The sequence below is a fragment of the Gopherus evgoodei genome, chromosome 1 (genome assembly GCF_007399415.2).
Source record: "Gopherus evgoodei ecotype Sinaloan lineage chromosome 1, rGopEvg1_v1.p, whole genome shotgun sequence".
Classification (NCBI taxonomy): Eukaryota; Metazoa; Chordata; order Testudines; family Testudinidae; genus Gopherus; species Gopherus evgoodei.
The window spans coordinates 274,360,698-274,370,955 of NC_044322.1; the positions used below are offsets into that span (position 1 = coordinate 274,360,698).

Here is a 10,258-nt window from a genome sequence, read left to right on the forward strand (position 1 = left end):
GCTGCTCCATTTTGTCGTTATGCCTTAAACTTATGAGTAAGGAAAATAACGATCCGGGGTGACGCCCGGGTCCTCACTGCTAATGTGAGAAGAATTTTTGCGCGGGCACAGGTCGCCCCCAGGGTGACTCGCCTACTTAGCGAGATGCCCGGGTGCTGTGATCTGCCCGATCCCACCCACCTGCTGATGTGGCAAAGACAAAGAAGTTGTGCTTGCTCCGTGCACGAGCTGTTCCGTGCACGGGCCTTGTGTGCTTGGCATGGTTCAGTGCGGCCGCGACAGAGCGCAGTGCTGGGCACAGCCCTTTAAAAGGTTTTTTTATTTTCTACGATCCGGGCGCTTTCCAGCTCTGGAACCAACGAAACGAACTCATTATTTCGGCTTCCTCATATCCAGGCACGGACACCCGCGGGGGCTGAACTGGCAACATTTTGCAGCGCTAAAAAAAACAAACATGAACAGACCTGTCCAGTTTTATACGTGAACGCGTGTTGTGTGAGTCTCATGAAACAGATCAATGAGCAAAACGGGAAGATCTTTGCCTGCCAGTTAAAAGTGTTTCAGTTCCATTTGCCTTCTGCCCGGACTGAACTTCAGATCAAGAGCAATTAGGGGGTAACGTAACATAATTAAATCTATGTCCTAGTCTATCAAATACCATAAACAATATGCTAACAAGTATCAGAGGGGTAGCCGTGTTAGTCTGGATCTGTAAAAGCAGCAAAGAATCCTGTGGCACCTTATAGACTAACAGACGTTTTGGAGCATGAGCTTTCGTGGGTGAATACCCACTTCCTCAGATGCATGAGGAAGTGGGTATTCACCCACGAAAGCTCATGCTCCAAAACGTCTGTTAGTCTATAAGGTGCCACAGGATTCTTTGCTGCAATATGCTAACAAAATACTAAGCTTAGCCCTAGCATTTTCAGTCTATTCATCAATAACCTACAGACACTATTAGTGCAAACTCAGAGCTCCCACTAAAAGAAAGAAAGAGAAAATCAGCTCTGTGTGACAGGGGTGCTGGAAAAATTTGTATGTGGGGATGTGGGGCTGAGAGCAATTGAACCAAATTGTAAACCCACTGTATAATGGAAAGACATCAAGCCAGGGGTTGTGGCAGCACCTCCAGCACCCTTTGGGTTCCAGCACCTATGCTGTGTTGATATTTTGGTCATACAATGTGTCTAGGCAAGCAAGGCTACAATAAGTTACAGCAGCTAGAAACATACTGCAAAACATTAATGGATGCAATATAAACGTTTAAATATTTTTGAGGAAGTTGTGGGGGAGAGGAACCACTCACAATCAGACAAAAAGAGATAACTGTGCAAAGCATACACATGTAAATCCAAAGTCTGCAAGTTTTTACTATAAATCTAAGAGACATTTCATTTCCAATGACACATGATCTTTCACTCCTAAGAGTCTTGAGAAAACTTGTGTCCCGCTGTTTTCTTAGAATTTGCAGATTCAGGGGCTGGTGAGGTGACCTGTGCAGAGATGGCTGTTTGCTTCACCAGTGGGCTCTGCTGGAGCCTGGTCAGAAAGCCCATACAGGAGAGTTATGAGTGGAGCCTGACCTTGCTGAGTAGGTTTTCTTCCCCAATGTTTATTAGAAGCTTCAGGGGTCTCTAAAGCCCCCGGGTCAGCTTCTGCTCCTGCTCTGTTACATTTCAGCGGGATCAGTCCCACAGTCCCCAGAAATCATGTAGGCGAGACTGTCCCCTCCACAACTCCTCCCATTTCTGAAGTGTCATTTCCCCCTACACTCCCTGGGAGAGAGTGAGGACAGGCACAGCACCAAAGGAACCTCTTCCCTAGGACACCTTCCTTGGTGACTTGCTGCTTTCTGCTAACTCTTTCCAGAGCAAGGGCACTCTCTTACAGGAGCAATTTTCCTCCCATCGTGGCTTTCCAAGGCTGACCCTTTAAATATGCAGAGCCAACCCATGCTCCCACAATGAAGAAAGAAGGATACACTGGTTAAAAAGCCAACCTGCCTTATAGGGGAAGTGAAAGCAGCTATTAAAATAAACAAATAAATAAATACATAGAGGGATGCTAATAGCAATTAATATAATTTAAAAGCTAGGAATTGTAGAAAATTGGTAATGGAAACAAAAGGATACATGGAGACAAGAAGAAGATTTTTAGTATATTAGGACCAAAGTTAATCTTAACAATAGTGTTGGTCAGTTACTAGCTGGAAATGATGGAATTGCCAACAATAATGTATAAAACGCAAAAATGTTCAATAAATATTTTAGTTCTGTATTCAGGAAGAAGCCAGCTGATGTATTACTTAATTTACAAACTCTTTGGGGGCAGGAACCACCTTTTTTTGGTTCTGTGTTTGTGTAGCACCTCGCACATGGGGTCCTGGTCCATCTCTGCTAGGTGCTATGGTAATACAAGTAATAAATAATAATATTATTCCTATACAGTGCAGAAATACTTTTCATTCCAACAGTAGCTCAAGAGGATATTAAACAGCAGCTACTAAAGATAGATATTTTTAAATCAGACAGTCCAGCTAATTTGCATCCAAGAATTTTAAAACTGGCCAATGAGCTCTCTGGCCCATTAATGTTGATTTTCAATAAGTCTTGGCACAATGAGGAATCTCCAAAGGACAGGAAGAAAGCTAATATGCCAATATTTAAAAAAGGTAGATGGGATGGCCCAGATAATTATAGGCTGTCAATCTGACATCACTCCTGGAGAAAATAGTGGAATGGCTGATACAGGACTTCATAAAGAACTAAAAGAGGTTAATATAATTAATGCCAAGCAACATGGGTCTGTGAAAACTAGATCTTGTCAAACTAACTTGAGATTTTTTTTGATAAGACCACAAGTTTGGCTGATAAAGAAAAGAGTGTTGCTGTAATATAATTAGACTTAGACTCATAGGTCAGAAGGGACCAATCTGATCATCTAGTCTGACCTCCTGCACTTCTGTAAGGCATTTGACTTGGTACTGCATGGCATTTTGATTACGAAACTAGAGAAACAAAATCAACATGGTAGACATTAAATGATTAAACACTAACTAACTGATGGGTATTAAAATGTAATTGTAAAGGGGGAATCATCATCAAACTGGTTTGTTTCTAGTGAGGTGTTGCAAGTATTGGTTCCTGGCCCTATGTTGTTTGACATTTTTATTAATGACCTAGAAGAAAACATAAAATCATTACTCATAAAGTTTGCAGATGACACAAAGATTGAGGGAGTGGTAAATAATGAAGAGGACAGATCATTAAACAGGGAGCAATCTGGCTCACTTAGGTCAGGTCTACACGACATGCTAACTTCAGTATAACTACGTTGCTCAAGGGTGTGAAAAGTCCACACCCCCCTGAGTGACATAGTTATACCGACCTTAACCCCCTGTGTAGACAGCGCTATGTCGGGGCTGGGGGGAGAGCTTCTGCCACCATGGCTACCACTTCTCGCTGAGGTGTAGTTATTAAGCCAATGGGAAAACTCTATCCCATCTGCTTAGAACAGTGGTAACCAACCAGTCGATCGCGTTCAACTGGTCGATCCTGGAGTCTCTCCCAGCTGATCACGATCTCCACCGGTGTAGTGGGGCTGCCTCTGCCACCAAGGCAGGGTCCCTGCCTGCCCTGGCCCCACACCTTTCCCAGAAGCCACCAGCACACCCCCATGGGCCAGCAGGAGAGGAGCAGGGGTCTCTGGATGCTGCTCCTGCCTGCAAGCACTGCCTCTGCTGTGCCTGCAGAGAGGGACAGCGTGCAGCCACATGTCCCCCCTGGGGCTGCAGGGGAGCGTTGACCCCTTTCGGGAGCGGTGCGGGGCTGGGGCAGGCAGGGAGCCTGCCTTAGCCCCACTGCGCCACTGCCCGGGAGCCACCCGAGGTAAGTGCTGCCTGGCAGGAGCCCGCAGCAACCAACCCCCCAGCCCTGAGCCCCCTCCTAGAGCCAGCACCCCATACCCCCTCCTGCACCCCAACACTGTGCTCCAGCCCAGAGCCCCCTCCTGCACCCAAACTCCCTCCCAGTGCTTGTACCCCTCATCCCCTCCTGAACCCCAAACCCCTGCCCCAGGCTCAGCCCGGAGCCCCCTCTCATACTGCAACCCCTCCAGGCCCCAGCCCAGAGCCTGCACCCCTTCCCGAACTCCAACCTCCTGCCCCAACCCGTTGTGAGTGAGGGTGGAGGAGAGCGAGTGACAGAGGGGGGGAATGGAGCAGCAAACATTAGCACTTGGATGATCACCTGATCTGTAGATGAAATTAGGTTGTTAGTCACCTGCAATTCATTGGCCTTCTGAAAGTATAGTCTGTTCTGGCCTTGCCTTTTGTATGAAATTCCCTGGCTTTATCATGGAAATTATATAATAGACATACATCCAGCGCTGTTATGCCATCTCTGTCTGCATAACAGTCCCAAGCAACCTTCGTTGCACAGTTGACTGAATTTACAAAGAAAGACAAAGATACATTTGTCAATGCAGTGAACATCTCAATTCTCATTAACATCTGGAGACATTTGCCTAATTCTCCATGCAGTGAAATTGATTTTAGCATGAACTAACCATATTGACATATTTCTTCCCTGTAGAGCATGCAATAACTACCCAGAATGTTATTTCTTCACTGTTTCCTGTTCTCAGGAGAGCGGTAAAAATCAATGAGCTAGATATGGCAAAATCAGTTCTTGTTAAGATGGACAGCTGGAGCCAAGATTTCCTGCAAGAAGTAGAGAAGATGGGGAAAAAGTAAGCTCTTTTTCTCTAGAAACTTTTGGCAGAGAATCAGCTGGATAAGGAGAGACAAGTCTAGTAAGTCATTTAGGGCCAAACATTTAAAGGTATTAAAGTGCCTAAAGATGCAGATGAGTGCTTAGAGGGCACCTTGGAGGTGCTTTTGGAAATCTCACTATGGCCCAGATCCTCAAAGGTATTTAGGTGACTAACTCCAATTGAAAGCAATGTAGGTTCAGCACCTAAATATCTTTGAGGATCTGGTCTAGGTGCCACTCTGGATCTTTAAGCACCTTTAAAAATCTGGTCCTTTGTCCCTCACCTCACACTGTAGCAGGTTTGGGTTCAATATCCCTGAACCAGCCATATTAGGTACATAAAGAGTTTTGAATACTTCCACCCTCCCTCCTGTATAGTCCCATCAGTGCTCCTTTGGCTGCTTATTTAAGTGCTTGCTCTGCTTTGATTCACCAGAATACCACATTTGTATTTCAGCTTCTCTGACCTGAGGAAGGAATTTGAGAAACGGACTGACCTCTCCAAACTGAGCATGAAAGCAAGTAAGGGAGAAGGGCAGGAAGAAAGGACATACAAGAAAAGAGCAGGGGGCTCAAGGAGCCTGGCCCCTTATTGCATCTCCACCCCTTGCTTTGTCTCTTTGCCCTTAAATTATCTTCTCTTCCCCCATCACCATGGCTAGTTAAAATGCGTTAGGGTCAAATTGCTTCCCTTCCAGCCCTTACATGAGTATGTGGGGGGTGGGGGGGTCAGAAGGAGCCTATTTAGGAGTCTGGCACAACTGAAGTCCCTGCAAATGGGGGAGTGTTCCCTCCATATTCCTCAGGGATGCACAGAAAGAAGGGCTGGAGCAGTGTCATGCCCCCCGCTCCGCCATTCCCTCCACTGCACCCTCTGGCTATGCAGGCTGGGGTTTGCTGCAGCCCCTGAAAGGGTGTAGAAGTAGGTGCACTTCCCCTGACCACCATTACTCCTGGGGAAATTCTGCGCATCTGCGGACGCACAGAATTCTACTGTCCCGAATAATTGTGTATTTTCCCGCCTAAAAGACATTTTGCCCAAGAAGTGCTGCATTTCCACCCTTTGCCCACCAGAGGCCGCTATGGCACCGGAACAGCCGGCTGCATGAATGCAGCCAGCTGGTCTGGTGCACAACGGCCTCTGGTGGGCAAAAGGCGGAACTGCATCACTTCGGGGCAGAATGTATTTTCTGTGGGGAAAAAAAATGCTCTGTCCAGTTCTGCAGAATTCCCCCAGGAGTTCATCACAGCACCCTGCCCACAGAGCCACGCTAGGACAGAGTGGGCCACACAGGGCTGCTGGGGGGTCACACACTGGGGTTCAGAATGGCTGGGGGGGGTGCAGATTGGGAATGGGCTCAGGAGCTAGTGGGGTGACAACGCTGACGCTGGAGATGGCAGGCGGGGAGGGGGGGTGTCTGCAGAGACCCATGGCTATGGGGAGTGTGGGGATGGGGCAGATGTGCCTGACTGAATGGGAGAGACTTGGGATCAACCGGGGTCTGCATGGGGGGGGCTTCCCAACTCCCTAAGAATCCCACCTCCCCCAAAAAAACCACCTCCCACCCAACACCTCCAAGTTCATTCCTAGGCTCCTTTCCCCTCCCTCAGCTCCTCTGTTACCCCTGACTTCCCCCGCCTTTGCACTACCTCTGACAGGTGCAGGAAATATAGTTCTGTATTTTAATTTAAATGAATTACTCAAAGTTCTGCATAACATGCCTAGTAAGAAAGCTATTTATAAAAAAAATTACCAGAATCTTTTTTCTTTATTGCTCTGTGTTGTTACAGACATACTTGCTGACAGATATTTTGAAATAAATTACCAAAATAATTGAAACTGGCATGATTATATTGTGCTATTTTGACAAATTAAATATGCAGAATTTTGCAGAATTTTCAAATATTGTGTGCAGAATTTTTAATTTTTTGGCACAGAATTCCCCCAGGAGTAACACCATTGAGCTCAGGGCCTGGCTACACAAACATGTTTGGCACTGCAGTAGCTACAGGTACTGCCACCAGGGTAATCTATACTGGGGTAAATCACTTTTTACAGCTCATCTGTGCTAGGGGGTTGCGCAATACAGAGCAGAGTGAAGCCAAGTCTCTATGAGAATGCACACTTCCATACAAGGCTTTCAGAATGGTGGCTGCAGCTGCCAAGTCCTAGAATAACCAAATGCAGTTCGCAAAAACCAAGTCTTGTCTGATACAAGTGCCATACCTAGACCACATGCCTCAGTCAGACATGTCCCCTGCCCATTTGTTCCTTTTGCTCAGGCCCAGCTATTTATCATCTTCTCATATTTCTTTCTAGTTCGTCTCACTTTCTGGCTGGCAAGTTCTAGCCCAGCATTTCCAGTATTTCAGGAGAAGGGTTAAAGTTAAAGAACACATTTCGTCTTTGATATCTAACATAATGGAAACACATCTATTTGTTTCAGAGATTGAACTCTTCCAGTTGGTGTGCGTACTTCCACCTTTTCATGTTCTCTGTATGTATAAATATCTCCTGTCTGTGTGTTCCATTCTATGCATCCGAAGAAGTGAGCTGTAGCCTATGAAAGCTTATGCTGAAATGAATTTGTTAGTCTTTAAGGTGCCACAAGTACTCCTGTTCTCTTTACATCTATTTGTAACACAGTTTAAAAGAAGTTTGAAGCAATGAGCTTTGTCTGTCCTGAATTAACTGACTGCATCTCTAACATTTACTACAACTTCTCTGGTTTATAGCTTTGTTTGTTTCTTTTTCTTTTTCATAAAGGTGCAAAATGCTCTCTTTTCTGCTTTTCTGCAAAGCGCGCTGGGTCACCATGTAGGTAAGCACTGATTTAGTTTTAGTACCTTATGGAAAAGTCTGAAAGAATTTAATAAGGATGAAACTAATAAAGTTTCATAGAAAATTACTTTGAAAACCTAAAAATTGCAATAGAGAATGAGATCTCTCCTATAAAAAATGTATAGAGTATCTTTAACTAGCAATTGAATAAGGTTTTTTCTGTAAGAGAGATACATTTATGCAAATCATCGTTTGCTGAAATGGCTTATGTTTGCATATTGTTCACTAGCTACCCCAGGGGAAAATAAACACTTGAAAGGGGTATCCAAGCATTTAACCAGAATCCAGATGGTGATTTTGAAAGTGAAAACATTCTGGAAAGAGATTAATGCTATGATCAAAGGACTACAAGAGAGACATGAGATGACAGAGATGTTGTTTCCTGGTCTGTCAAAGTATAAAACAGAATTCTCTGAAGGTATGGCACCTGCTGAAAAGGTAATGAGTCTCGTGCACAGTAGCAAGGCACACTTGGGCTCTGATTCTGGGCTGCTATGTAGCTCCTTTACACTGCTCCTGCAGAATAAAGAGGATGAAAATAAACCAGATCTTTCCACTGGGGAATCTGCTTCCACCAATCCAGTGTAAGAAGGGTTCACTAGTAACATAAGGCCTGCAGAATGGGCCTTTACTGCTTCCCATTTACAGCCGTATGTTTAGTATTGTGCCAGGGGGAGGGAAGAGGCATGTGGGGAGAGGGAGTGGATATGGCTGGAGAAATCATGACTGGTATGTAGAAAGTAAATAAGGAAGTGTTATTTATTCCTTCTCAAAACACAAGAACTAGGGGTCACCAAATGAAATTAATAGGCAACAGGTTTAAAACAAACAAAAGGAAGTAATTTTTCGCACAACGCACAACCTGTCTAACTCTCTGCCAGAGGATGTTGTAAAGACCAAGACTATAACAAGATTCAAAAAAGAACTAGATAAGTTAACGGAGGATAAGTCCATTAAAAGCTGTTAGTCAGGATGGGCAGGGATGGTGTCCTTAGTCTCTGTTTGCCAGAAGCTGGGAATGGGCAACAGGGCATGGATCACTTGATGATTACCTGTTCTGTTCATTCCCTCTAGGGCACCTGGCATTGGCCACTGTCAGAAGACAGGATACTGGGCTAGATGGACCTTGGGTCTGACTCAGTATGACCACTCTTCTATTCTTATGTTATGTTAATCTTCTGAATGGTTCCTTGGGGACAACTACTGCCAGGACATAAGTTAGGGCAGCCTATGAAGCTGCTCTAGCTTATTCTGGGGACTGAACTAGCTCCTGACAGCCCCAGTATCCACGGTGTGTAAAATGGCATTGTCACCTTTGTCCCCTACTCCATATTGTGGGCTATGCCAAGCTCACTGTGGCTGCAGCCAGATATCTGAGCCAGTATCTCTGTTATGTCTGGTTATCAATTGAGACATTTTTGCAAGCCTGTACTAGGAATGATGTGATATTCCCGTGGTGCTATCTGGGCTGACGAGCTGCTAGGTCACTCCAATCCTTGTCTCTGGGAGCCAGCCTCACCTTGCTCTGCTGTGAGAACACTCACTCCTGTGCTGTTCACGCGGAGATGTGAACTGCTCCTCTGTTCCCGGAGAGTTTTGCCTGGGCTTGTTTTAAGCTATGAGGACACATTTTCAGCCTCATAACTATATACATGAAATTATGACCTATAACTTCACTATAACAACAATGCTCTGTGCATCATGAGCCTTCTGAAGACACCTGACATGCAAAGTTTGCATTGGATACCACACAATCATATTCTAAGGATGAACATGGGGGTGCCGGGTGTTCCCCCGAGATAGAGTGTCACAAATGGATGGACCAGTTCAGATATAATAGGAATCTACTTGGACCAAAACAAGAACCATGCTGAGATTTAGAGAAGTTTGGTTGACTTATTCTTTTTCCACCTGGAACTTCCAGGCAGGACCAAATGGAAAGCCCTCATATATCATGAGCAAAGATGTTCTTGCTGGTATGTCTCACCTCTCAGAAGCCAGAAGTACTGGAAGTCACATGAGAAAAATCAGTTCTCCCAAGTTTCCAGCTCACTTTAGCACAGGCAGAGGTTTGGAGTAGCATTTAAATGTCAATGTATTTATCTGGACCTCTAGTCTTTCTGAGATATTGCCCATTTCACTTTCTCTTGGTCAGGGCTGTTGGCAGCTGTGATCATGTTAGGTGCACCCTGCATTCTTTACACTGACTGACTGCAAAGCAGGAGCTGGATTTTAATTTGGTCCAGATAGTTTTTTAAAGATTTTAGGTCAGTTCCCCAGCTGGTGTAAATCATTGTTGCTCTATTACATCAGTGGAGCTGCAACAATTGACAACAGCGGGGATCTGGGTTCCTAATGGTACAGACCCAGGCCAGACTCAAGATCTCAATCTGGAGCCTTTTTCTCTGGGATATATTTGTATTCCGAAGTCACCAGTTTTTCAGGGATCCCTCCACTACAGACCAGGTGGTGGGCATTTGGGTGATCTTCTGGAAGTCGCTTCTCCTTGAGATTTGTTTTAGCCCCTCCCTGACTTTTTAAATGACACTAAAATGTGTAGCACTTTGGGGGAGAGGTGCTTTATAAATACAGTCACTGTGTTATTATTTTGACGATCAAATAGAAATGAACAATGTGACATGGA

The 10,258-nt window shown here is 45.1% G+C and overlaps 1 non-coding gene across 1 annotated transcript; it reads left to right on the forward strand.

Annotated features, from left to right (window-relative positions):
* Nucleotides 1-19: 19 nt before the first annotated feature.
* LOC115644658 lies at nt 20-169 on the forward strand. Its single transcript, XR_003998580.1, has one exon. It is a non-coding gene; the product is annotated as a U12 minor spliceosomal RNA (small nuclear RNA).
* Nucleotides 170-10,258: the final 10,089 nt, after the last annotated feature.